The following is a 27,951-nucleotide window of genomic DNA, read 5'->3' on the forward strand; positions in this document are numbered from 1 at the left end:
TGGTTGAGGCAGTGGGTGAGGCAGTGGTTGAGGCAGTGGTTGAGGCAGTGGTTGAGGCAGCAGTTGAGGCAGCGGTTGAGGCAGTGGTTGAGGCAGGGGTTGAGGCAGTGGTTGAGGCAGTGGTTGAGGCAGCAGGTGAGGCAGTGGTTGAGGCAGTGGTTGAGGCAGTGGGTGAGGCAGCAGTTGAGGCAGCAGTTGAGGCAGTGGTTGAGGCAGTGGTTGAGGCAGTGGTTGAGGCAGTGGGTGAGGCAGTGGTTGAGGCAGTGGGTGAGGCAGTGGTTGAGGCAGCAGTTGAGGCAGTGGGTGAGGCAGTGGTTGAGGCAGAGGTTGAGGCAGTGGGTGAGGCAGTGGTTGAGGCAGTGGTTGAGGCAGTGGGTGAGGCAATGGTTGAGGCAGTGGTTGAGGCAGCAGTTGAGGCAGCGGTTGAGGCAGTGGTTGAGGCAGTGGTTGAGGCAGTGGGTGAGGCAGTGGTTGAGGCAGCAGTTGAGGCAGCGGTTGAGGCAGTGGTTGAGGCAGTGGTTGAGGCAATGGGTGAGGCAGTGGTTGAGGCAGTGGTTGAGGCAGTGGGTGAGGCAGTGGTTGAGGCAGTGGTTGAGGCAGTGGTTGAGGCAGTGGTTGAGGCAGTGGTTGAGGCAGTGGTTGAGGCAGTGTTTGAGGCAGTGGGTGAGGCAGTGGTTGAGGCAGCAGTTGAGGCAGCGGTTGAGGCAGCGGTTGAGGCAATGGGTGAGGCAGTGGTTGAGGCAGTGGTTGAGGCAGTGGTTGAGGCAGCAGTTGAGGCAGTGGTTGAGGCAGTGGTTGAGTCAGTGGTTGAGGCAGTGGTTGAGGCAGTGGTTGAGGCAGTGGTTGAGGCAGCAGTTGAGGCAGTGGGTGAGGCAGTGGTTGAGGCAGTGGTTGAGGCAGTGGGTGAGGCAGTGGTTGAGGCAGTGGTTGAGGCAGTGGTTGAGGCAGTGGTTGAGGCAGCAGTTGAGGCAGTGGTTGAGGCAGTGGTTGAGGCAGCAGTTGAGGCAGTGGGTGAGGCAGCGGTTGAGGCATTGGGTGAGGCAGTGGTTCAGGCAGTTGTTGAGGCAGTGGGTGAGGCAGTGGTTGAGGCAGTGGTTGAGGCAGCAGTTGAGGCAGTGGTTGAGGCAGTGGTTGAGGCAGTGGTTGGGGCAGTGGTTGAGGCAGTGGTTGAAACAGGGGTTGTGACAGTGGTTGAGGCAGCAGTTGAGGCAGCGGTTGAGGCAGTGATTGAGGCAGCGGTTGAGGCAGCGGTTGAGGCAGCGGTCGAGGCAGTGGGTGAGGCAGTGGTTGAAGCAGTGGTTGAGGCAGCAGTTGAGGCAGTGGTTGAGGCAGCGGTTGAGGCAGCGGTTGAGGCAGTGAGTGAGGCAGTGGGTGAGACAGTAGGTGAAGCAGCGGTTGAGGGAGTGGGTGAGACAGTGGTTGAGGCAGCAGTTGAGGCAGCAGTTGAGGCAGCGGTTGAGGCAGTGCGTGAGGCAGCGGTTGAGACAGTGGGTGAAGCAGTGGGTGAGGCAGCGGTTGAGACAGTGGGTGAGCAGCGGTTGAGGCAGTGGGTGAGGCAGTGGGAGAGGCAGTGGTTGAGGAAGCAGTTGAGGCAGTGGGTGAGGCAACAGTTGAGGCAGTGGTTGAGGCAGCGGGTGAGGCAGTGGGTGAGGCAGCGGTTGAGGCAGCGGTTGAGGCAGCAGTTGAGGCAGCGGTTGAGGCAGTGGCTCAGGCAGCGATTGAGGTAGTGGTTGAGGCAGTGGGTGAGGCAGTGGTTGAGGCAGTGTTGCAACCCCTGAATGGGTTACAATGATTATTATGTATATATAATGTATATTATCTTTTCATTTAATTTTATATTGCTTATATTTGCGATAATAGCTAAATCGCAAATGTATTGCCTTATATTCTTATTTGACGTAGCTTATGTTAGGATGTATATAATATGTGCTCAGTTAGTCTTGATTGTCAAACTACTGTAATTATCGCTTGTCGCTCGTTATACTGCCGGCCTCTGAGCTGCAGTTGTCCACGTAGCTATCACGTGATCGAGGGGGGGGTGTCCTCACCTCTCGTGAAGTATTCAGTTTGCTGGAGACTCGCTTGGTGGTTGGACAGATTGTCTGTCTCATTATTCTTGTTAGTTCTGTAGAACTCTGTTCACAGAACATTGTATAGACTTAGTGATTTTCGACGTTGTACTGAGGTTGTGTGTCGCTTAGACACTCTGAACATCTCAGGTCCTTAGCTATAGCTTCTGGCCTAATTTTGTACTGGTTTCTGTGTATTGTCACAGTCGCGTTTTTCCTATGCTGAACGTAGATTCAGTATTATGGGAGTTTTGTAACTTTTGTGGAGGATCTGCTGATGGTCCCTACTTAGTGTCGTTATATTATCTCCTTGATCCTGATTGTGTCGCAGTCGCATATTGCATTGCTATTGGGCTTAGCATTCTTTGTTGTTCAAGCAGACTGTTCGGGTTGCCAGTCGGTCAAGAAGTTAGTTTATTTGAGGACTTTGTCAGTCACTTGTTTAAGTCTTATTCGAGTCTTGAGACATAGCTAACTACTTAAGAGCACTTACACGCATACTCACACTTGTACATATTTGTAATATCTTATTAAATGTTAATGTACCTGACAGTACTTAAGAATTATAAATGTGATATGTGCTTTCAGCACAATAATATTGAACTCGAGAGATTGATTTTATTTTGATTGCTGTGATTTAAGACAACTTATAGCAGTAGTAGCCTACCAGTTGAGGCAGTGGACTACTTGAGGCAGTGGATGTGAGGCAGTGGAGGTGAGGTCGTGGGTGAGGCAGTGGTTGAGGCAGTGGGTGAGGCAGTGGGTGAGGCAGTGGTTGAGGCAGTGGGTGAGGCAGTGGTTGAGGCAGTGGTTGAGGCAGCGGTTGAGGCAGTGGGTGAGGCAGCGGTTGAGGCAGTGGTTGAGGCAGTGGGTGAGGCAGTGGGTGAGGCAGTGGTTGAGGCAGTGGGTGAGGCAGTGGTTGAGGCAGTGGTTGAGGCAGTGGTTGAGGCAGTGGTTGAGGCAGTGGGTGAGGCAGTGGTTGAGGCAGTGGTTGAGGCAGTGGTTGAGGCAGTGGTTGAGGCAGTGGTTGAGGCAGTGGGTGAGGCAGTGGGTGAGGCAGTGATTGAGGCAGTGATTGAGGCAGTGGTTGAGGCAGTGGTTGAGGCAGTGGTTGAGGCAGTGGTTGAAGTGGTTGAGGCAGTGGTTGAGGCAGTGGTTGAGGCAGTGGTTGAGGCAGCGGTTGAGGCAGTGGTTGAGGCAGTGGTTGAGGCAGTGGTTGAGGCAGCGGTTGAGGCAGTGGTTGAGGCAGTGGTTGAGGCAGTGGTTGAGGCAGTGGGTGAGGCAGTGGTTCAGGCAGTAGTTCAGGCAGTGGTTGAGGCAGTGGTTGAGGCAGCGGTTGAGGCAGTGGTTGAGGCAGCGGTTGAGGCAGTGGTTGAGGCAGTGGTTGAGGCAGTGGGTGAGGCAGTGGTTGAGGCAGTGGTTGAGGCAGTGGTTGAGGCAGTGGTTGAGGCAGTGGTTGAGGCAGTGGGTGAGGCAGTGGTTGAGGCAGTGGTTGAGGCAGTGGTTGAGGCAGTGGGTGAGGCAGTGGTTGAGGCAGTGGTTGAGGCAGTGGTTGAGGCAGTGGGTGAGGCAGTGGTTGAGGCAGTGGTTGAGGCAGTGGGTGAGGCAGTGGTTGAGGCAGTGGTTGAGGCAGTGGGTGAGGCAGTGAGGCAGTGGTTGAGGCAGTGGGTGAGGCAGTGGGTGAGGCAGTGGGTGAGGCAGCAGTTGAGGCAGTGGTTGAGGCAGTGGTTGAGGCAGTGGGTGAGGCAGTGGGTGAGGCAGTGGGTGAGGCAGTGGGTGAGGCAGTGGTTGAGGCAGTGGGTGAGGCAGTGGGTGAGGCAGTGGTTGAGGCAGTGGTTGAGGCAGTGGGTGAGGCAGTGGTTGAGGCAGTGGGTGAGGCAGTGGTTGAGGCAGTGGTTGAGGCAGTGGTTGAGGCAGTGGTTGAGGCAGTGGTTGAGGCAGTGGGTGAGGCAGTGGGTGAGGCAGTGGTTGAGGCAGTGGTTGAGGCAGTGGGTGAGGCAGTGGGTGAGGCAGTGGGTGAGGCAGTGGGTGAGGCAGTGGTTGTGGTTGAGGCTGTGGGTGAAGCAGTGGGTGAGACAGCAGTTGAGGCAGTGGTTGAGGCAGTGGGTGAGGTAGTGGGTGAGGCAGTGGGTGAGACAGCAGTTGAGGCAGTGGTTGAAGCAGTGGGCGAGGCAGCAGTTGAGGCAGTGGGCAAGGCAGCAGTTGAGGCAGTGGGTGAGGCAGTGGGCGAGGCAGCAGTTGAGGCAGTGGGTGAGGCAGTGGTTGAGGCAGTGGGTGAGGCAGTGGGTGAGGCAGTGGTTGAGGCAGTGGGTGAGGCAGTGGTTGAGGCAGTGGTTGAGGCAGTGGGTGAGGCAGTGGTTGAGGCAGCAGTTGAGGCAGTGGTTGAAGCAGTGGGTGAGGCAGTGGTTGAGGCAGTGGTTGAGGCAGTGGTTGAGGCAGCAGTTGAGGCAGTGGGTGAGGCAGCAGTTGAGGCAGTGGGTGAGGCAGTGGGTGAGACAGCAGTTGAGGCAGTGGGTGAGGCAGCAGTTGAGGCAGTGGGTGAGGCAGTGGGCGAGGCAGTGGTTGAGGCAGTGGTTGAGGCAGTGGTTGAGGCAGTGGTTGAGGCAGTGGGTGAGGCAGTGGGTGAGGCAGTGGGTGAGGCAGTGGGTGAGGCAGTGGGTGAGACAGCAGTTGAGGCAGTGGGTGAGGCAGTGGGTGAGACAGCAGTTGAGGCAGTGGGTGAGGCAGTGGGTGAGGCAGTGGGTGAGGCAGTGGGTGAGACAGCAGTTGAGGCAGTGGGTGAGGCAGTGGTTGAGGCAGTGGGTGAGGCAGTGGGTGAGGCAGTGGGTGAGGCAGTGGTTGAGGCAGTGGTTGAGGCAGTGGTTGAGGCAGTGGTTGAGGCAGTGGGTGAGGTAGTGGGTGAGGCAGTGGGCGAGGCAGCAGTTGAGGCAGTGGGTGAGGCAGTGGGTGAGGCAGTGGGTGAGGCAGTGGGTGAGGCAGTGGGTGAGGCAGTGGGTGAGGCAGTGGTTGAGGCAGTGGGTGAGGCAGTGGGTGAGGCAGTGGGTGAGGCAGTGGGTGAGGCAGTGGTTGAGGCAGTGGGTGAGGCAGTGGTTGAGGCAGTGGGTGAGGCAGTGGTTGAGGCAGTGGGTGAGGCAGTGGTTGAGGCAGTGGGTGAGGCAGTGGGTGAGGCAGTGGGTGAGGCAGTGGTTGAGGCAGTGGGTGAGGCAGTGGTTGAGGCAGTGGTTGAGGCAGTGGGTGAGGCAGTGGGTGAGGCAGTGGTTGAGGCAGTGGTTGAGGCAGTGGTTGAGGCAGTGGGTGAGGCAGTGGGTGAGGCAGTGGGTGAGGCAGTGGTTGAGGCAGTGGTTGAGGCAGTGGGTGAGGCAGTGGTTGAGGCAGTGGGTGAGGCAGTGGGTGAGGCAGTGGTTGAGGCAGTGGGTGAGGCAGTGGTTGAGGCAGTGGTTGAGGCAGTGGGTGAGGCAGTGGTTGAGGCAGTGGGTGAGGCAGTGGTTGAGGCAGTGGTTGAGGCAGTGGTTGAGGCAGTGGTTGAGGCAGTGGTTGAGGCAGTGGTTGAGGCAGTGGTTGAGGCAGTGGGTGAGGCAGTGGTTGAGGCAGTGGGTGAGGCAGTGGTTGAGGCAGTGGGTGAGGCAGTGGTTGAGGCAGTGGTTGAGGCAGTGGTTGAGGCAGTGGGTGAGGCAGTGGTTGAGGCAGTGGTTGAGGCAGTGGTTGAGGCAGTGGTTGAGGCAGTGGGTGAGGCAGTGGGTGAGGCAGTGGTTGAGGCAGTGGTTGAGGCAGTGGTTGAGGCAGTGGTTGAGGCAGTGGGTGAGGCAGTGGTTGAGGCAGTGGTTGAGGCAGTGGGTGAGGCAGTGGGTGAGGCAGTGGGTGAGGCAGTGGGTGAGACAGCAGTTGAGGCAGTGGGTGAGACAGCAGTTGAGGCAGTGGGTGAGACAGCAGTTGAGGCAGTGGGTGAGACAGCAGTTGAGGCAGTGGGTGAGGCAGTGGGTGAGACAGCAGTTGAGGCAGTGGGTGAGGCAGTGGTTGAGGCAGTGGGTGAGGCAGTGGTTGAGGCAGTGGGCAAGGCAGCAATTGAGGCAGTGGTTGAGGCAGCGGTTGAGGCAGTGGTTGAGGCAGTGGTTGAGGCAGTGGGTGAGGCAGTGGGTGAGGCAGCGGTTGAGGCAGTGGTTGAGGCAGTGGTTGAGGCAGTGGTTGAGGCAGTGTTTGAGGCAGCGGTTGAGGCAGTGGTTGAGGCAGTGGTTGAGGCAGTGGGTGGGTGAGGCAGTGGTTGAGGCAGTGGTTGAGGCAGTGAGGCAGTGGGTGAGGCAGTGGTTGAGGCAGTGGTTGAGGCAGTGGTTGAGGCAGTGGGTGAGGCAGTGGGTGAGGCAGTGGTTGAGGCAGTGGTTGAGGCAGTGGGTGAGGCAGTGGGTGAGGCAGCAGTTGAGGCAGTGGTTGAGGCAGTGGGTGAGGCAGTGGGTGAGGCAGTGGGTGAGGCAGTGGTTGAGGCAGTGGTTGAGGCAGTGGTTGAGGCAGCAGTTGAGGCAGTGGTTGAGGCAGTGGTTGAGGCAGTGGTTGAGGCAGTGGTTGAGGCAGTGGTTGAGGCAGTGGGTGAGGCAGTGGGTGAGGCAGTGGGTGAGGCAGTGGGTGAGGCAGCAGTTGAGGCAGTGGTTGAGGCAGTGGGTGAGGCAGTGGTTGAGGCAGTGGGTGAGGCAGTGGTTGAGGCAGTGGTTGAGGCAGTGGTTGAGGCAGTGGTTGAGGCAGTGGTTGAGGCAGCAGTTGAGGCAGTGGTTGAGGCAGTGGTTGAGGCAGTGGTTGAGGCAGTGGTTGAGGCAGTGGTTGAGGCAGTGGTTGAGGCAGTGGTTGAGGCAGCGGTTGAGGCAGTGATTGCGGAAGTGGTTGAGGCTGTGGTTGAGGCTGTGGTTGAGGCAGTGGGTGAGGCAGTGGGTGAGGCAGTGGTTGAGGCAGTGGTTGAGGCAGTGGTTGAGGCAGTTGTTGAGGCAGTGGTTGAGGCAGTGGTAGAGGCAGTGGGTGAGGCAGTGGTAGAGGCAGTGGGTGAGGCAGTGGGTGAGGCAGTGGTAGAGGCAGTGGGTGAGGCAGCAGTTGAGGCAGTGGTAGAGGCAGTGGGTGAGGCAGTGGTTGAGGCAGTGGGTGAGGCAGTGGGTGAGGCAGTGGTAGAGGCAGTGGGTGAGTGGTAGAGGCAGTGGGTGAGGCAGTGGTTGAGGCAGCAGTTGAGGCAGTGGGTGAGGCAACAGTTGAGGCAGTGGTTGAGGCAGTGGGTGAGGCAGTGGGTGAGGGTTGAGGCAGCAGTTGAGGCAGTGGTTGAGGCAGTGGTTGAGGCAGTGATTGAGGCAGTGGGTGAGGCAGCAGTTGAGGCAGTGGTTGAGGCAGTGGGTGAGGCAGCAATGTTGAGGCAGTCAAGATTGTCTGTCTCATTATTCTTGTTAGTTCTGTAGAACTCTGTTCACAGAACATTGTATAGACTTAGTGATTTTCGACGTTGTACTGAGGTTGTGTGTCGCTTAGACACTCTGAACATCTCAGGTCCTTAGCTATAGCTTCTGGCCTAATTTTGTACTGGTTTCTGTGTATTGTCACAGTCGCGTTTTTCCTATGCTGAACGTAGATTCAGTATTATGGGAGTTTTGTAACTTTTGTGGAGGATCTGCTGATGGTCCCTACTTAGTGTCGTTATATTATCTCCTTGATCCTGATTGTGTCGCAGTCGCATATTGCATTGCTATTGGGCTTAGCATTCTTTGTTGTTCAAGCAGACTGTTCGGGTTGCCAGTCGGTCAAGAAGTTAGTTTATTTGAGGACTTTGTCAGTCACTTGTTTAAGTCTTATTCGAGTCTTGAGACATAGCTAACTACTTAAGAGCACTTACACGCATACTCACACTTGTACATATTTGTAATATCTTATTAAATGTTAATGTACCTGACGGTACTTAAGAATTATAAATGTGATATGTGCTTTCAGCACAATAATATTGAACTCGAGAGATTGATTTTATTTTGATTGCTGTGATTTAATTTAATTTGATAATATACCTCTAGACAACTTATAGTTTAATAAATTTATTAAATTTTAATTTCTCTAGTTAGTAGCCTACCAGTTGTAATCCTAAAGCACTATTGAACCATACTGAATTTTAATGGATAATTGGACAAGGATACTGACTACTTGTTACGAAAACCCAGTAACAGGCTGGATGCTAGAAGGGCAGTCCTTTCTAGTATTCACTGGAGATCTCTAAGCTTTTAGAATCGCGTTTTTTATAACAGGCAGTGGGTGAGGCAGTGGTTGAGGCAGTGGTTGAGGCAGTGGTTGAGGCAGTGGTTGAGGCAGTGGTTGAGGCAGCGGTTGAGGCAGTGGTTGAGGCAGTGGTTGAGGCAGTGGTTGAGGCAGTGGGTGAGGCAGTGGGTGAGGCAGTGGTTGAGGCAGTGGTTGAGGCAGTGGGTGAGGCAGTGGTTCAGGCAGTGGTTGAGGCAGTGGTTCAGGCAGTGGGTGAGGCAGTGGTTGAGGCAGTGGTTGAGGCAGTGATTGAGGCAGTGATTGAGGCAGTGGTTGAGGCAGTGGTTGAGGCAGCGGGTGAGGCAGTGGTTGAGGCAGTGGGTGAGGCAGTGGGTGAGGCAGTGGGTGAGGCAGTGGTTGAGGTAGTGGTTGAGGCAGTGGTTGAGGCAGTGGTTGAGGCAGTGGGTGAGGCAGTGGTTCAGGCAGTAGTTCAGGCAGTGGTTGAGGCAGTGGTTGAGGCAGTGGTTGAGGCAGTGGTTGAGGCAGTGGTTGAGTCAGTGGTTGAGTCAGTGGTTGAGGCAGTGGTTGAGGCAGTGGTTGAGGCAGTGGTTGAGGCAGTGGTTGAGGCAGTGGGTGAGGCAGTGGTTCAGGCAGTGGGTGAGGCAGTGGTTGAGGCAGTGGGTGAGGCAGTGGGTGAGGCAGTGGTTGAGGCAGTGGTTGAGGCAGTGGGTGAGGCAGTGGGTGAGGCAGTGGTTGAGGCAGTGGTTGAGGCAGTGGTTGAGGCAGTGGTTGAGGCAGTGGTTGAGGCAGTGGTTGAGGCAGTGGTTGAGGCAGTGGTTGAGGCAGTGGTTGAGGCAGCGGTTGAGGCAGCGGTTGAGGCAGCGGTTGAGGCAGCGGTTGAGGCAGCGGTTGAGGCAGCGGTTGAGGCAGCGGTTGAGGCAGCAGTTGAGGCAGTGGTTGGGGCAGTGGTTGAGGCAGTGGTTGAGGCAGCGGTTGAGGCAGCAGTTGAGGCAGTGGGTGAGGCAGTGGTTGAGGCAGTGGTTGAAGCAGTGGTTGAGGCAGCGGTTGAGGCAGCGGTTGAGGCAGCGGTTGAGGCAGCGGTTGAGGCAGCGGTCGAGGCAGTGGGTGAGGCAGCGGTTGAGGCAGCAGTTGAGGCAGTGGTTGAGGCAGCTGTTGAGGCAGTGGTTGAGGCAGCGGTCGAGGCAGTGGGTGAGGCAGCGGTTGAGGCAGTGGTTGAGGCAGCGGTCGAGGCAGTGGGTGAGGCAGTGGTTGAGGCAGCAGTTGAGGCAGTGGTTGAGGCAGCGGTTGAGGCAGCAGTTGAGGCAGCAGTTGAGGCAGCAGTTGAGGCAGTGGTTGAGGCAGTGCGTGAGGCAGCGGTTGAGACAGTGGGTGAGCAGCGGTTGAGGCAGTGGGTGAGGCAGTGGTTGAGGAAGCAGTTGAGGCAGTGGGTGAGGCAACAGTTGAGGCAGTGGTTGAGGCAGTGGGTGAGGCAGTGGGTGAGGCAGTGGGTGAGGCAGTGGGTGAGGCAGTGGGTGAGGCAGTGGTTGAGGCAGCGGTTGAGGTAGCGGTTGAGGCAGTGGGTGAGGCAGTGGGTGAGGCAGTGGGTGAGGCAGTGGTTGAGGCAGTGGTTGAGGCAGTGGTTGAGGCAGTGGGTGAGGCAGTGGGTGAGGCAGTGGTTCAGGCAGTGGTTGAGGCAGTGGTTGAGGAAGTGGGTGAGGCAGTGGTTGAGGCAGCGGTTGAGGCAGCGGTTGAGGCAGGGGTTGAGGCAGGGGTTGAGGCAGGGGTTGAGGCAGGGGTTGAGGCAGCGGTTGAGGCAGTGGGTGAGGCAGCGGTTGAGGCAGTGGTTGAGGCAGTGATTGAGGAAGTGGTTGAGGCAGTGGTTGAGGCAGTGGTTGAGGCAGTGGTTGAGGCAGTGATTGAGGAAGTGGTTGAGGCAGTGGTTGAGGCAGTGGTTGAGGCAGTGGGTGAGGCAGTTGTTGAGGCAGTTGTTGAGGCAGTGGTTGAGGCAGTGGTTGAGGCCGTGGTTGAGGCCGTGGTTGAGGCCGTGGTTGAGGCCGTGGTTGAGGCCGTGGTTGAGGCCGTGGCTGAGGCAGCGGTTGAGGCAGCGGTTGAGGCAGCGGTTGAGGCAGCGGTTGAGGCAGCGGTTGAGGCAGCGGTTGAGGCAGCGGGTGAGGCAGCGGGTGAGGCAGTGGAAGCAGTGGTTGAGGCAGTGGGTGAGGCAGTGGGTGAGGCAGTGGGTGAGGCAGTGGTTGAGGCAGTGGTTGAGGCAGTGGTTGAGGCAGTGGTTGAGGCAGTGGTTGAGGCAGCGGTTGAGGCAGCGGTTGAGGCAGCGGTTGAGGCAGCGGGTTGAGGCAGCGGGTTGAGGCAGCGGTTGAGGCAGTGGGTGAGGCAGCAGTTGAGGCAGCAGTTGAGGCAGTGATTGAGGCAGTGGTTGAGGCAGTGGGTGAGGCAGTGGTTGAGGCAGTGGTTGAGGCAGCAGTTGCAGTGAGGCAGTGGTTGAGGGAGTGGGTGAGGCAGTGGTTCAGGCAGTGGGTGAGGCAGTGGTTGAGGCAGTGGTTGAGGCAGTGGGTGAGGCAGTGGTTGAGGCAGTGGTTGAGGCAGTGGGTGAGGGAGTGGTTCAGGCAGTGGGTGAGGCAGTGGTTGAGTCAGTGGTTGAGTCAGTGGTTGAGTCAGTGGTTGAGTCAGTGGTTGAGTCAGTGGTTGAGTCAGTGGTTGAGTCAGTGGTTGAGGCAGTGGTTGAGGCAGTGGTTGAGGCAGTGGTTGAGGCAGTGGTTGAGGCAGTGGTTGAGGCAGTGGTTGAGGCAATGGTTGAGGCAGTGGTTGAGGCAGTGGTTGAGGCAGTGGTTGAGGCAGTGGTTGAGGCAGTGGTTGAGGCAGCGGTTTAGGCAGTGGGTGACGCAGCGGTTGAGGCAGCGGTTGAGGCAGCGGTTGAGGCAGCGGGTGAGGCAGCGGTTGAGGCAGCGGTTGAGGCAGCGGTTGAGGCAGCGGTTGAGGCAGCGGTTGAGGCAGTGGGTGAGGCAGCGGTTGAGGCAGTGGTTGAGGCAGTGATTGAGGAAGTGGTTGAGGCAGTGGTTGAGGCAGTGGTTGAGGCAGTGGTTGAGGCAGTGATTGAGGAAGTGGTTGAGGCAGTGGTTGAGGCAGTGGTTGAGGCAGTGGTTGAGGCAGTGATTGAGGAAGTGGTTGAGGCAGTGGTTGAGGCAGTGGTTGAGGCAGTGGGTGAGGCAGTGGTTGAGGCAGTGATTGAGGCAGTGATTGAGGAAGTGGTTGAGGCAGTGGTTGAGGCAGCAGTTGAGGCAGTGGTTGAGGCAGTGGTTGAGGCAGTGGTTGAGGCAGTGGTTGAGGCAGTGGTTGAGGCAGTGATTGAGGCAGTGATTGAGGCAGTGGTTGAGGCAATGGTTGAGGCAGTGGTTGAGGCAGTGGTTGAGGCAGTGGTTGAGGCAGTGGTTGAGGCAGTGGTTGAGGCAATGGTTGAGGCAGTGGTTGAGGCAGTGGTTGAGGCAGTGGTTGAGGCAGTGGTTGAGGCAGTGGTTGAGGTAGCGGTTTAGGCAGTGGGTGACGCAGCGGTTGAGGCAGCGGTTGAGGCAGCGGTTGAGGCAGCGGGTGAGGCAGCGGTTGAGGCAGCGGTTGAGGCAGCGGTTGAGGCAGTGGGTGAGGCAGTGGTTGAGGCAGAGGTTGAGGCAGTGGTTGAGGCAGCGGTTGAGGCAGCGGTTGAGGCAGCGGTTGAGGCAGCGGTTGAGGCAGCGGTTGAGGCAGTGGGTGAGGCAGTGGTTGAGGCAGTGGTTGAGGCAGTGGTTGAGGCAGCGGTTGAGGCAGCGGTTGAGGCAGCGGTTGAGGCAGCGGTTGAGGCAGCGGTTGAGGCAGCGGTTGAGGCAGCGGTTGAGGCAGTCTTTGAGGCAGTGGTTGAGGCAGTGGTTGAGGCAGTGGTTGAGGCAGTGGTTGAGGCAGTGGTTGAGGCAGTGGTTGAGGCAGCGGGTTGAGGCAGCGGGTTGAGGCAGCGGGTTGAGGCAGCGGGTTGAGGCAGTGGTTGAGGCAGTGGTTGAGGCAGTGGTTGAGGCAGTGGTTGAGGCAGTGGTTGAGGCAGTGGTTGAGGCAGTGGTTGAGGCAGCGGTTGAGGCAGTGGTTGAGGCAGCGGTTGAGGCAGCGATTGAGGCAGTGGTTGAGGCAGTGGTTGAGGCAGCGGTTGAGGCAGCGGTTGAGGGAGCGGTTGAGGCAGCGGTTGAGGCAGCGGTTGAGGCAGCGGTTGAGGCAGCGGTTGAGGCAGTGGTTGAGGCAGTGGATGACTAAATTAATACATAGCATTAGAAATCTTCCTTATGAAGAAAGATTGAAGACTCTTAAGTTACATTCACTTGTTAGACGAAGAATGAGTGGAGACCTGATCGAAGTGTATAAGTGGAAGATAGGTATTAATAAAGGGGATATTAATAAGGTCTTGAGGATCTCTCTCCAAGAGAGAACCCGCATTAATGGATTTAAATTAGATAAGTTTAGATTTAGAAAGGACATAGGAAAGTATTGGTTTGGAAATAGGGTAGTTGATGAGTGGAACAGTCTACCTAGTTGGGTTATTGAGGCTGGGACTTTGGGTAGTTTCAAATTTAGGTTGGATAAGTACATGAGTGGGAGGGGTTGGATTTGAGTGGGACTTTCACATCAGAGCTTATTTCTTGGGTGGCATTGAAAATTGGGTTGGGCAAATGTTTTGTTAGTGGGATGAATTGTAAAGGACCTGCCTAGTATGGGCCAACAGACCTCCTGCAGTGTTCCTCCTTTCTTATGTTCTTATGTGAGAGCATAATTCCATCAGTTTTCCATCATATTTCGTTCTTTTGGTGTCATTACCATCGGGAAAAGATTCTCTGTCATTTCATAAGAATTTTTTTTTTAATTTTTCCACACCAGGAGACACCTCAGGATTTGGGGTTGCGACAGTAAAGGGGTTAACACCCTTGCAAACAGTTCATCAGGGCCTGGGGATTTGTTAGGTTTTAATGTCTATTTGTCTGAGGATCATGTCACTAGTTACAGCAATCGTGTGTAGTTTATTATCGTCCTGTTCTACATAATCTATTATTTCAGGAATTTCGCTAGTATTTTCTCAGGTAAAAACTGAGAGGAAGTAAATATTGAAAATTTCACACATATCCTTATCACTGTTAGTGATCTGACCTGAGTTACTCTTAAGTGGGCCTATCTTGTCCCTAATCTTACTTCTGTATACCTGAAAGAACCCTTTTGGGTTAGTCTTCGAATCTCTTGCGACCTTAGCCTCATAATCCCTTTTTGCTTTTCTTATTCTTTTTTTTATTTCTCTCTCTAATGAATATATTGATTTCTTAATTGCCCATCCCCTCTTTTGATACACCTATATATGCCTCTCTTTTGACCAATGAGATGTTTTAATCTATTGTTCATTCATTTGGGATCATTTTTGTTAGATCTAATTTCCCTACTTGGAACAGAAGTTGTCTGGGCAGCTAGAACTATGCTCTGAAAAATGTTATATTGGCAACCAAGATCACCTCCCTGACCCATAGTCCGGACATTCCAACTTAGCCCACCCAGGTAATTTCTCAGTCCCATGAAATTGGCCAAGCAAAAGTCTGGGACAGATTTGAATGCAGTTATCTGGGTAATTCCATGATATATTGAAATTAAGTGATTTATGATCACTTTCCCCAAGCTCATCATTAACCTCAAGATTATTAATTAGTGAGTCTTTGTTGGCAAGAACCAAGTCAAGCAGATTGTTTACTCTAGTTGGTTCTGTCACAAACTGTTCTAAAAAGCAATCCTGAACTGTGTCAAGAAAGTCACTAGACTCGAGATTTCCTCTCGTATTGTTCCAATCAGTTTGCCTAAAGTTAAAATCTCCCATTAACACAAAACATTTTCATATCTAGATGCCTTTGAATTTCGTCCCATAACAGCTTACCATACTCCCCATGAAGGTTTGGGGGCCTATAAATCGAGAAACTGTAGCCAAACAGATTCTGTCCTATAAAAACGAAACAGATCACAAACAAACGGCTTGGTTGCCCATGGCTAACCAGCACCATTCTGAAATCCATTGGTAAGAAACACCAATATGAAAAGCACTATAGACAGGGCTTAATACACAAAGATATTCTTAAACACTATTCATCAGTTCTCACCAAAGTAATAAAGAAAGCCAGACAACTATACTACTCCAGCAGATTCACTGACACAAGAGGAGATATAAAAAAGACCTGGAAAACACTCTCTCAGATTCTAGGGACCCACAAACTGAAAAAAACCCAAGAATATTGTCGTAACTAAACCTAATAAACACCACTGCATCCCACTGACACAGCTAACAAGATAAACGACTTCTTCTCAACCATAGGATCTAATCTCGCCAATAAAATCCCACTTACCAATGCCCATGCCGGGGACTACCTAGCCTGGAGTTTACCTGGAGAGAGTTCCGGGGGTCAACGCCCCCGCGGCCCGGTCTGTGACCAGGCCTCCTGGTGGATCAGAGCCTGATCAACCAGGCTGTTGCTGCTGGCTGCACGCAAACCAACGTACGAGCCACAGCCCGGCTGATCAGGAACTGACTAGGTGCTTGTCCAGTGCCAGCTTGAAGACTGCCAGGGGTCTGTTGGTAATCCCCCTTATGTGTGCTGGGAGGCAGTTGAACAGTCTCGGGCCCCTGACACTTATTGTATGGTCTCTTAACGTGCTAGTGACACCCCTGCTTTTCATTGGGGGGATGGTGCATCGTCTGCCAAGTCTTGCTTTCGTAGTGAGTGATTTTCGTGTGCAAGTTCGGTACTAGTCCCTCTAGGATTTTCCAGGTGTATATAATCATGTATCTCTCCCTCCTGCGTTCCAGGGAATACAGGTTTATGAACCTCAAGCGCTCCCAATAATTGAGGTGTTTTATCTCCGTTATGCGCGCCATGAAAGTTCTCTGTACATTTTCTAGGTCGGCAATTTCACATGCCTTAAAAGGTGCTGTTAGTGTGCAGCAATATTCCAGCCTAGATAGAACAAGTGACCTGAAGAGTGTCATCATGGGCTTGGATTCCCCAGTTTTGAAGGTTCTCATTATCCATCCTGTCATTTTTCTAGCAGATGCGATTGATACAATGTTATGGTCCTTGAAGGTGAGATCCTCCGACATGATCACTCCCAGGTCTTTGACGTTGGTGTTTCGCTCTATTTTGTGGCCAGAATTTGTTTTGTACTCTGATGAAGATTTAATTTCCTCATGTTTACCATATCTAAGTAATTGAAATTTCTCATCGTTGAACTTCATATTGTTTTCTGCAGCCCACTGAAAGATTTGGTTGATGTCCGCCTGGAGCTTTGCAGTGTCTGCAATGGAAGACACTGTCATGCAGATTCGGGTGTCATCTGCAAAGGAAGACACGGTGCTGTGGCTGACATCCTTGTCTATGTCGGATATGAGGATGAGGAACAAGATGGGAGCGAGTACTGTGCCATGTGGAACAGAGCTTTTCACCGTAGCTGCCTCGGACTTTACTCTGTTGATGACTACTCTCTGTGTTCTGTTAGTGAGGAAATTATAAATCCATCGACCGACTTTTCCTGTTATTCCTTTAGCACGCATTTTGTGCGCTATTACGCCATGGTCACACTTGTCGAAGGCTTTTGCAAAGTCTGTATATATTACATCTGCATTCTTTTTGTCTTCTAGTGCATTTAGGACCTTGTCGTAGTGATCCAATAGTTGAGACAGACAGGAGCGACCTGTTCTAAACCCATGTTGCCCTGGGTTGTGTAACTGATGGGTTTCTAGATGGGTGGTGATCTTGCTTCTTAGGACCCTTTCAAAGATTTTTATGATATGGGATGTTAGTTCTATTGGTCTGTAGTTCTTTGCTGTTGCTTTACTGCCCCCTTTGTGGAGTGGGGCTATGTCTGTTGTTTTTAGTAACTGTGGGATGACCCCCATGTCCATGCTCCCTCTCCATAGGATGGAAAAGGCTCGTGATAGGGGCTTCTTGCAGTTCTTGATGAACACAGGTTCCATGAGTCTGGCCCTGGGGCAGAGTGCATGGGCATGTCATTTATCGCCTGTTCGAAGTCGTTTGGCGTCAGGATAACATCGGATAGGCTTGTGTTAATCAAATTTTGTGGCTCTCTCATAAAAAATTCATTTTGATCTTCGACTCTCAGTCTGGTTAGCGGCTTGCTAAAAACTGAGTCATATTGGGACTTGAGTAGCTCACTCATTTCCTTGCTGTCATCTGTGTAGGACCCATCTTGTTAAAGTAGGGGCCCAATACTGGACGTTGTTCTCGATTTTGATTTGGCATAGGAGAAGAAATACTTTGGGTTTCTTTCGATTTCATTTATGGCTTTTAGTTCTTCCCGCGATTCCTGACTCCTAAAGGATTCTTTTAGCTTAAGTTCGATGCTTGCTATTTCTCTGACCAGTGTCTCCCTACGCATTTCAGATATATTGACCTCTTTTAGCCGCTCTGTTATTCTTTTCCGTCGCCTGTAAAGGGAGCGCCTGTCTCTTTCTATTTTACATCTACTCCTCCTTTTTCTTAGAGGAATAAGCCTTGTGCATACATCGAGTGCCACCGAGTTAATCTGTTCTAGGCATAAGTTGGGGTCTGTGTTGCTTAGTATATCTTCCCAGCTTATATCGGTTAGGACTTGGTTTACTTGGTCCCACTTTATGTTTTTGTTATTGAAGTTGAATTTGGTGAATGCTCCCTCGTGACTAATCTCATTATGTCGGTCTGGGGCTCCGCGCATTCATGACTGAACCTGAATTATGTTGTGATCTGAGTATATTGTTTTTGATATGGTGACATTTCTTATCAGCTCATCATTGTTAGTGAAGATGAGGTCTAGTGTATTCTCCAGTCTAGTAGGCTCTATTATTTGCTGGTTTAAATTGAATTTTGTGCAGAGATTTGAAAGCTCGCGTGAGTGTGAGTTTTCATCAGAGCTGCCTCCTGATGTTATTACTGCAACAATATTATTTGCTATATTCCTCCATTTTAGGTGCCTTAAGTTGAAATCCCCCAGGAGCAAGATGTTGGGTGCAGGAGCTGGAAGATTTTCCAGACAGTGGTCAATTTTTAACAGCTGTTCCTGGAATTGCTGGGATGTTGCATCCGGAGGCTTGTAGACTACCACAATGACTAGGTTTTGGTTCTCGACCTTTACTGCTAAAACTTCCACTACATCATTTGAGGCATTAAGCAGTTCTGTGCAAACAAGTGACTCTGCAATGTACAGGCCAACCCCACCCTTTTGCCTGTTCACTCTGTCACATCTGTATAGGTTGTAACCTGGGATCCATATTTCGTTGTCCAAGTGATCCTTTATGTGGGTCTCAGTGAAAGCCACGAACATTGCCTTTGCCTCTGCAAGCAGTCCACGGATGAAAGGTATTTTGTTGTTTGTTGCTGGCTTTAGACCCTGTATATTTGCCAAGAAGAATGTTATCGGACTGGTGGTATTGTTGGTACTGGTGGGGGATTTTTTTTCCGGCGTTAGTATCTGTATCTGTTGGATTGGAGTGGAGGCCATCGACTGTGGTTCCACTCCAGGAATGACTGGATTTGGTGTACGATTTCTGCCATTTCCTGCCAGTTTTTTTCCTTCCTGTCACTAAAAATCCTCTCCCTTTTGAGTGGCTGTGGCTACCCAGGTTTTCCCATGGCCTGGATGTTTTGTATCTTTTTGTCCCCTTTAGATGGTATGCCTGGCAATTTAAGTTATAGCACAGTCTTTCCTGTACTGAAGAGGTACACAGTTCAGGGTGAAAAAGCTTACAGGAAGGGAGTTTGCATTTTCCTGTTGTCATATGGGCATGGCATTTTCTAGGATGGTCATAGTTGCACGTCCCATCTGTTTTTCCAGATTTCCCATGCCAGCAGATACCGAGTGCATAGTATGTGCACAGGCTTGGTTTCCGTTTGCCTTGGGTTTCTGTGACTGTATTCGCTGTTGGTGCATGTTTCCCTGTCTTACTTCTATCCTCCCTAGCACCAACAATGGAGCTCCCACCAGTTGTTTTTGGTAATATATCCTCACTATTGCTAGTGGGGTCCTCTTGTTTGCTATTTCCTGCGGTATTTCTAGTTTGCAATATTGATTTTATCTTATCTTTGACTACACTTGTTTCCCTACTATGGCTCCTGTCCCCTATGAGGTCATTTATATGTATTCCTTCCTGCGTATAATTCCCGACTACCTGGACAAAATCTCCAGCTTCACCATTACTGTCTCCCAGGACAGCATCTCCAGCTTCACCATTACTGTCTCCCAGGACAGCACCTCCAGCTTCACCATTACTGTCTCCCAGGACAGCATCTCCAGCTTCACCATTACTGTCTCCCAGGACAGCATCTCCAGCTTCACCATTCCCAAATTCCTTCTATCTTGCACCAACTGAGCCCACGGAAGTCACCGAGATTATTAAGTCACTTAAAAATAACTCAGGGAATCTGTCTCATGTCCCACCATTATTGTACAAGAGAGCGGCCCATGTCCTTTCGCATGCTATTTCATTACTTTTTAACAAGTCACTAGAAACTAGCACCTTCCCGAAACTACTCAAGATGGCAAGGGTTACACCAATACATAAAGGTGGTGACCCTACAGATTTAAACAACTATAGGCCAATATCAAACTTACCATTGCTATCCAAAATCTTTGAGAAACTCGTGCACAGGAGACTATAATCATTTATAACGGCACAAAACATACTCAACCCCTGCCAGTTTGAATTCAGGAAAAATAAAAGCACTAATAATGCAATCATAAAAATGCTAGATCTGCTTTACACAGCATTGGAAAATAAGGAATATCCACTAGGAATTTTTATTGACCTAAGAAAAGCTTTTGACACAGTAGACCACGACATCCTACTCCACAAACTTGACCATTATGGTATAAGAGGCCATGCGCTTGCACATTTCAAATCTTACCTTACTAATAGGTATCAGTATGTCACCATTAAAGACACAGCATCAACAACACGGCCACTTGATACTGGAGTTCCGCAGGGAAGTGTCCTTGGTCCCCTGCTCTTCATCATATACATCAATGATCTTCCAAACGTATCCCAACACCTGAACCCCATTCTCTTTGCTGAAGACACGACTTACGTCATCTCTCACCCTAATCTTGCCACCCTCAACACCATTGTTAACGAGGGGCTGATCAAAATATCGACTTGGATGACAGCCAATAAACTTATGCTTAACACTGACAAAACCTACTATATTATGTTTGGTAGCAGAGCAGGAGTTGCGCAAATTAACATTAAGATCGACAACACTCTAATTGCCAGACATAATGAGGGCAAATTGCTAGGCATATACCTCGACAACAACCTGAATTTCAGCACCCATATCCAACACAACCAAAAAAAGTATCCAAAATGGTTAGGATCCTCTCCAAGATATGATACTACGTGCCGCAAAATGCCCTTCTCACACTATACCACTCATTTATCCATACCTCACCTATGCTATTTGTGGTTGGGGATCAACTGCAGCAACACACCTAAAGCCAGTAATAACCCAACAAAAAGCCGAAGTAAGAATAATCACTAAATCCCATCCCTGGCAACACCCCCCCCCCACTCATCATAGATCTAAACTTACTCCCTGTTCAGTACATCCACACTTACTACTGTGCAATCTACATCTACAGGACCTTAAATTCCAATATTAACCTTGACCTAAAACGCTTTCTTGATAGTTGTGACAGAACCCACAGGCATAACACCAGACACAAACATCTCTATGACATTCCCCGTGTCCGACTAAACCTTTACAAAAAATCAATGTATGTCAAAGGCCCTAAAATCTGGAACACCCGACCTGAAAACTCTAGAACTGCAGACACATTCATCACCTTCAAAACTACCATTAGAAAACATCTTATCTCCCTGATACACCCCGTCAACTAATTACACGAATACCACCTGGTGGTTCACACTTACACTCACTCGCCCATTTGACCATAAACAGAAATATCAATCTCGATCTTAAAATAATGAATCCTAACTAGTCATAAGTTGGCCTGTGATACTCCAATACTGAAACTATGTATTGTGCCAAAACAAAAGCATTCACATTGCTAAACTCACAAACTAGTATTTAGTCACTTAGCCATAATACCAACTTACCTCATAAGTCACTCTGTCTGACTTTTTTGGGTTATCCTAGGTTCTCTACACATATGCTGCTATGTATGATAATTCTATGTAACTGTATTTGTGTATACCTGAATAAATTTACTTACTTACTTACTTAAATTTGAGAATTAATCTAAGTCTGCCCGAAATGCCTAGCCATGCTAGGTGTTCTAGTGGTACACTCTGTAATTAGTATTTTACTACATGTAAACCACTCAATAACCAAATTCTGTAAACTCAGCATTGTAATCCTTATAGAGAATAAACTTTGAATTTGAATTGTTTCTGGTATTTATCCCGTTTTCATTACTCTTCTGAAGATTTTTGCTGGGGGCACAGTGTCCATGATGCTTATCAGGCACCATTACTTTTAAGTATCCACCTCCCTCAGTAGGTTCTTCAGTTCAACCTCTGGTGTGAGGATATTCTTAAGTTTTCGTTGGCTTTCCTTATACTTCATCTTTGTAGTGTCGTCCCAGATTCCAGAGAACACCTTGAGCTGTTGTGTTCAGCTCTACACACTGTCATCTCCAGTTAAGCTCTTTTCTTTTCATCTTTAACATAATTATTTTGGTTCATTTTGTTATCTGGCATATATCCCAGTTTCTGCTCAATAACTTGTGTTTGTTCGGGTCATGTCTCAATTCCTGGCCTCTATCAACAGTGCGTGCGCACATGTGCATGCGTACGTGCGTCTGGGCATATACATCCTAGTCCCCGAGACGCTCATACTTCCCTCCCGGATCTTGTTTTCTGTCTTCCACGACCACCTCTCACTGTTCACCATCCACGATCACCTCTCACTGTTCACCATCCACGATCACCTCTCACTGTTCACCATCCACGATCACCTCTCACTGTTCACAATCCACGATCACCTCTCACTGTTCACCATCCACGATCACCTCTCACTGTTCACCATCCACGATCACCTCTCACTGTTCACAATCCACGACCACCTCTCACTGTTCATCATCCACGATCACCTCTCACTGTTCACCATCCACGACCACATCTCACTGTTCACCATCCACGACCACGTCTTACTTCACCATCCACGACCACCTCTCACTGTTCACCATCCACGACCACCTCTCACTGTTCACCATCCACGACCACCTTTCACTGTTCACCATCCACGACCACCTCTCACTGTTCATCATCCACGATCACCTCTCACTGTTCACCATCCACGATCACCTCTCACTGTTCACCATCCACGATCACCTCTCACTGTTCACAATCCACGATCACCTCTCACTGTTCAATATCCAAGATCACCTCTCACTGTTCACCATCCACGACCACATCTCACTGTTCACCATCCACAACCACCTCTCACTGTTCACCATCCACGACCACCTCTCACTGTTCACCATCCACGACCACCTCTCACTGTTCACCATCCACGACCACCTCTCACTGTTCACCATCCACGATCACCTCTCACTGTTCACCATCCACGATCACCTCTCACTGTTCACCATCCACGATCACCTCTCACTGTTCACCATCCACGATCACCACTCACTGTTCACCATCCACGACCACATCTCACTGTTCACCATCCACGACCACATCTAACTGTTCACCATCCACGACCACCTCTCGCTGTTCACCATCCACGACCACCTCTCACTGTTCACCGTCCACGACCACCTCTCACTGTTCACCATCCACGACCACCTCTCACTGTTCACCATCCACGACCACATCTCACTGTTCACCATCCAATACCACCTCTCACTGTTCACAATCCATGACTACATCTCACTGTTCACCATCTACGACCACCACTCACTGTTCACTATCTATGATCACTTCTCACTATTCACTATCCATGACCACCTCTCACTGTTCACTATCCACGACCACCTCTCCCTGTTCACCATCCACGACCACCTCTCACTGTTCTCTATCCACTACCACCTCTCACTGTTCACCATCCACGACCACCTCGCACTGTTCACCATCCACGACCACCTCTCACTGTTCACCATCCACGACCACCTCTCACTGTTCACCATCTACGACCACCACTCACTGTTCACTATCTGTGATCACTTCTCACTATTCACTATCCATGACCACCTCTCACTGTCACCATCCACGATCACCTCTCACTGTTCACCATCCACGATCACCTCTCACTGTTCACCATCCACGATCACCTCTCACTGTTCACCATCCACGACCACCTCTCACTGTTCAACATCCACGACCACCTCTCACTGTTCAACATCCACGACCACCTCTCACTGTTCACCATCCACGACCACCTCTCACTGTTCACCATCCACGATCACCTCTCACTGTTCACCATCCACGATCACCTCTCACTGTTCACCATCCACGATCACCTCTCACTGTTCATCATCCACGATCACCTCTCACTGTTCACCATCCACGACCACATCTCACTGTTCACCGTCCAATACCACCTCTCACTGTTCACAATCCACGACCACATCTCACTGTTCACCATCTACGACCACCACTCACTGTTCACTATCTATGATCACTTCTCACTATTCACTATCCATGACTACCTCTCACTGTTCACCATCCACGACCACCTCTCACTGTTCACCATCCACGACCACCTCTCACTGTTCACTATCCACGACCACCTCTCACTGTTCACCATCCACGACAACCTCTCTCTTCACCATCCACGACCACCTCTCACTGTTCACCATCCACGACCACCTCTCACTGTTCCCCATTCACGACCACATTTCACTTCATCAACGACCACCTCTCACTGTTCACCATCCACGACCACATCTCACTGTTCACCATCCACTACCACCTCTTACTGTTCACAATCCACTACCACATCTCACTGTTCACCATCCACGACCACCACTCACTGTTCACCATCCACGACCACCTCTCACTGTTCACCATCCACGACCACCTCTCACTGTTCATCCACGACCACCTCTCACTGTTCACCATCCACGACCACCTCTCACTGTTCACCATCCACGACCACCTCTCACTGTTCACCATCCATGACCACCTCTCACTGTTCACCATCCACGACCACCTCTCACTGTTCACTATCCACGACCACCTCTCACTGTTCACAATCAACGGCCACCTCTCACTGTTCACCATCCACGACCACCTCTCACTGTTCACCATCCACGACCACCTCTCACTGTTCACCATCCACGACCACCTCTCACTGTTCACCATCTACGACCACCACTCACTGTTCACTATCTATGATCACTTCTCACTATTCACTATCCATGACCACCTCTCACTGTTCACTTTCCACGACCACCTCTCACTGTTCACCATCCACGACCACCTCTCACTGTTCACCATCCACTACCACATCTCACTGTTCACCATCTACGACCACCACTCACTGTTCACTATCTATGATCACTTCTCACTATTCACTATCCATGACCACCTCTCACTGTTCACCATCCACGACCACCTCTCACTGTTCACCATTCACGACCACATCTCACTTCATCAACGACCACCTCTCACTGTTCACCATCCACGACCACCTCTCACTGTTCACCATCCACGATCACCTCTCACTGTTCACCATCCACGACCACATCTCACTGTTCACCATCCACGACCACATCTCACTGTTCACCATCCACGACCACGTCTTACTTCACCATCCACGACCACCTCTCATTGTTCACCATCCACGATCGCCTCTCACTGTTCACCATCCACGACCACATCTCACTGTTCACCATCCACGACCACATCTAACTGTTCACCATCCACGACCACCTCTCGCTGTTCACCATCCACGACCATCTCTCATTGTTCACCGTCCACGACCACCTCTCACTGTTCACCATCCACGACCACCTCTCACTGTTCACCATTCACGACCACATCTCACTTCATCAACGACCACCTCTCACTGTTCACCATCCACGACCACATCTCACTGTTCACCATCCAATACCACCTCTCACTGTTCACAATCCACGACCACATCTCACTGTTCACCATCTACGACCACCACTCACTGTTCACTATCTATGATCACTTCTTACTATTCACTATCCATGACCACCTCTCACTGTTCACCATCCACGACCACCTCTCACTGTTCACCATCCACGACCACCTCTCACTGTTCACTATCCACGACCACCTCTCACTGTTCACTGTCCACGACCACCTCTCGTTGTTCACTACCCACTACCACCTCTCGTTGTTCACTAACCACGACCACCTCTCGCTGTTCACCATCCTCGACCACCTCTCACTGTTCATCCACGACCACCTCTCACTGTTTACCATCCACGACCACCTCTCACTGTTCACCATCCACGACCACCTCTCACTGTTCACCATCCATGACCACCTCTCACTGTTCACTATCCACGACCACCTCTCACTGTTCACAATCAACGGCCACCTCTCACTGTTCACCATCCACGACCACCTCTCACTGTTCACCATCCACGACCACCTCTCACTGTTCACCACCCACAACCACCTCTCACTATTCACCATGCACGACCACCTCTCACTGTTCACCCTCCACAACCACCTCTCGCTGTTCACCATCCACGACCACATCTCACTGTTCACCATCCACGACCACATCTCACTTCACCATCAACGACCACCTCTCACTGTTCACCACCCACGACCACCTCTCACTGTTCACCATCCACGACCACCTCTTGTTGTTCGCTATCCACGACCATCTCTCGCTGTTCACCATCCACGACCACCTCTCACTGTTCACCATCCACGACCACCTCTCACTGTTCACCACCCACGACCACCTCTCACTTTTCACTATCCACGACCACCTCTCACTGTTCACCATCCACGACCACCTCTCACTGTTCACCATCCACGACCACCTCTCACTGTTCGCATCCACGACCACCTCTCACTGTTCACCACCCACAACCACCTCTCACTATTCCCCATCCACGACCACCTTTCAATGTTCACCATCCACGACCACCTCACTGTTCACCATCCACGACCACCTCTCGTTGTTCACTATCCACTACCACCCCTCACTGTTCTCTATCCACGACCACCTCTCACTGTTCACCATCCACGACCACCACTCACTGCTCACTATCCACGATCACCTCTCACTGTTCACTATCCACGACCACCTCTCACTGTTCACCATCCATGACCACCTCTCAGTGTTCACCATCCATGACCACCTCTCACTGTTCACCACCCACGACCACCTCTCACTGTTCACCCACGACCACCTCTCGCTGTTCGCTATCCATGACCACCTCTCGCTGTTCATCCACGACCACATCTCACTGTTCACCATCTACGATCACCTCTTACTGTTCACCATCCACGACCACCTCTCGCTGTTCACCATCCACGACCACCTCTTACTGTTCACCATCCACGACCACCACTCACTGTTCACTATCCCCGACCACCTCTCACTGTTCACCATCCACGACCACATCTCACTGTTCACCATCCACGACCACATCTCACTGTTCACCATCCAAGGCCACACCTCACTGTTCACCATCCACGACCACCTTTCACTGTTCACCATCCACGACCACATCTCACTGTTCACCATCCACGACCACATCTCGCTATTCACCATCCACAACCACCTCTCGCTGTTCACTATCCATGACGAACTCTCGCTGTTCATCCACGACCACCTCTCGCTGTTCACTATCCATGACGAACTCTCGCTGTTCATCCACGACCACCTCTCGCTGTTCACTATCCATGACGAACTCTCGCTGTTCATCCACGACCACCTCTCGCTGTTCACTATCCATGACGAACTCTCGCTGTTCATCCACGACCACATCTCACTGTTTACCATCTTCGACCATCTCTCACTGTACACCATCTACAGCCACAGTCAGTGACTTTTTTTGGGGTTATCCTTGGTAATTTACACTATGTATGATAATTGTACCTGTGTGTACCTGAGCCTAAAAAAAACTTACTTTGACCTGTCATTATAAGCCGGAACTGGGAAGGTAGCGAGTGCTGAGTTCTGGGTATTCTGCGCGACAGTAGGAAAATATTGGTCATTCAAGCTAGGTGAGAACTGCTCACAGTATATATGTTGCCAATGTCTTGACAATATATGTACTACCAGAGTTCAAATCTCATTGAATCCCATTCTACAGACGCTGTATGATCCCTAAGGGTCAAAGAGTAGGAGAGAAGTGCACGAGAAGACGTGCACGAGGAGACGTGCACGAGGAGACGTGCACGAGGAGACGTGCACGAGACGTGCACGAGGAGACGTGCACGAGGAGACGTGCACGAGGAGACGCGCACGAGAAGACGTGCACGAGAAGACGTGCACGAGGAGACGTGCACGAGAAGACGTGCACGAGGAAAAGTACAAGTGCACATCGAGGCCATGAAGACTAATGCTGCTGAGCACTTTGGTATCACTGAGTAGTGAAGGTAAGTGTTGATGGTAGGAACACTGGTGTTGATGGTAGGAACACTGGTGTTGATGGTAGAGATACTGGTGTTGATGGTAGGAACACTGGTGTTGATGGTAAGAACACTGGTGTTGATGGTAGAAACACTGGTGTTGATGGTAGGAACACTGGTGTTGATGGTAAGAACACTGGTGTTGATGGTAGGAAAACTGGTGTTGATGGTAGGAACACTGGTGTTGATGGTAAGAACACTGGTGTTGATGGTAGGAACACTGGTGTTGATGGTAAGAACACTGGTGTTGATGGTAGGGACACTGGTGTTGATGGTAGAGATACTGGTGTTGATGGTAGGAACACTGGTGTTGATGGTAAGAACACTGGTGTTGATGGTAGAAACACTGGTGTTGATGGTAGGAACACTGGTGTTGATGGTAAGAACACTGGTGTTAATGGTAGGAAAACTGGTGTTGATGGTAGGAACACTGGTGTTGATGGTAAGAACACTGGTGTTGATGGTAGGGACTCTGGTGTTATTGGTAGGAACACTGGTGTTGATCGTAGGAACACTGGTGTTGATGGTAGGAACACTGGTGTTGATGGTAAGAACACTGGTGTTGATGGTAGGAACACTGGTGTTGATGGTAGGAACACTGGTGTTGATGGTAAGAACACTGGTGTTGATGGTAGGAACACTGGTGTTGATGGTAAGAACACTGGTGTTGATGGTAGGAACACTGGTGTTGATGGTAAGAACACTGGTGTTGATGGTAGGAACACTGGTGTTGATGGTAGGAACACTGGTGTTGATGGTAAGAACACTGGTGTTGATGGTAGGAACACTGGTGTTGATGGTAGGAACACTGGTGTTGATGGTAGGAACACTGGTGTTGATGGTAGGAACACTGGTGTTGATGGTAGGAACACTGGTGTTGATGTTAGGAACACTGGTGTTGATGGTAGGAACACTGGTGTTGATGGTAGGAACACTGGTGTTGATGGTAGGAACACTGGTGTTGATGGTAGGAACACTGGTGTTGATGGTAGGGACACTGGTGTTACTGGTAGGAACACTGGTGTTGATGGTAGGAACACTGGT

The 27,951-nt window shown here is 51.0% G+C and overlaps 1 protein-coding gene across 1 annotated transcript in view; it reads left to right on the forward strand.

Moving 5' to 3' along the window:
• LOC128684403 (uncharacterized) overlaps positions 1-26,835 on the forward strand; it is a 251,874-nt gene extending 225,039 nt beyond the window's left edge. The window contains exon 13 of the transcript XR_011393207.1: positions 26,589-26,835. The gene's annotated coding sequence lies outside the window, so the exon portion shown is untranslated. The remainder of the gene's footprint in view (positions 1-26,588) is intronic.
• Positions 26,836-27,951: the final 1,116 nt, after the last annotated feature.

The sequence above is a fragment of the Cherax quadricarinatus genome, chromosome 4, assembly GCF_038502225.1.
Source record: "Cherax quadricarinatus isolate ZL_2023a chromosome 4, ASM3850222v1, whole genome shotgun sequence".
In the NCBI taxonomy this organism is placed as follows: Eukaryota; Metazoa; Arthropoda; class Malacostraca; order Decapoda; family Parastacidae; genus Cherax; species Cherax quadricarinatus.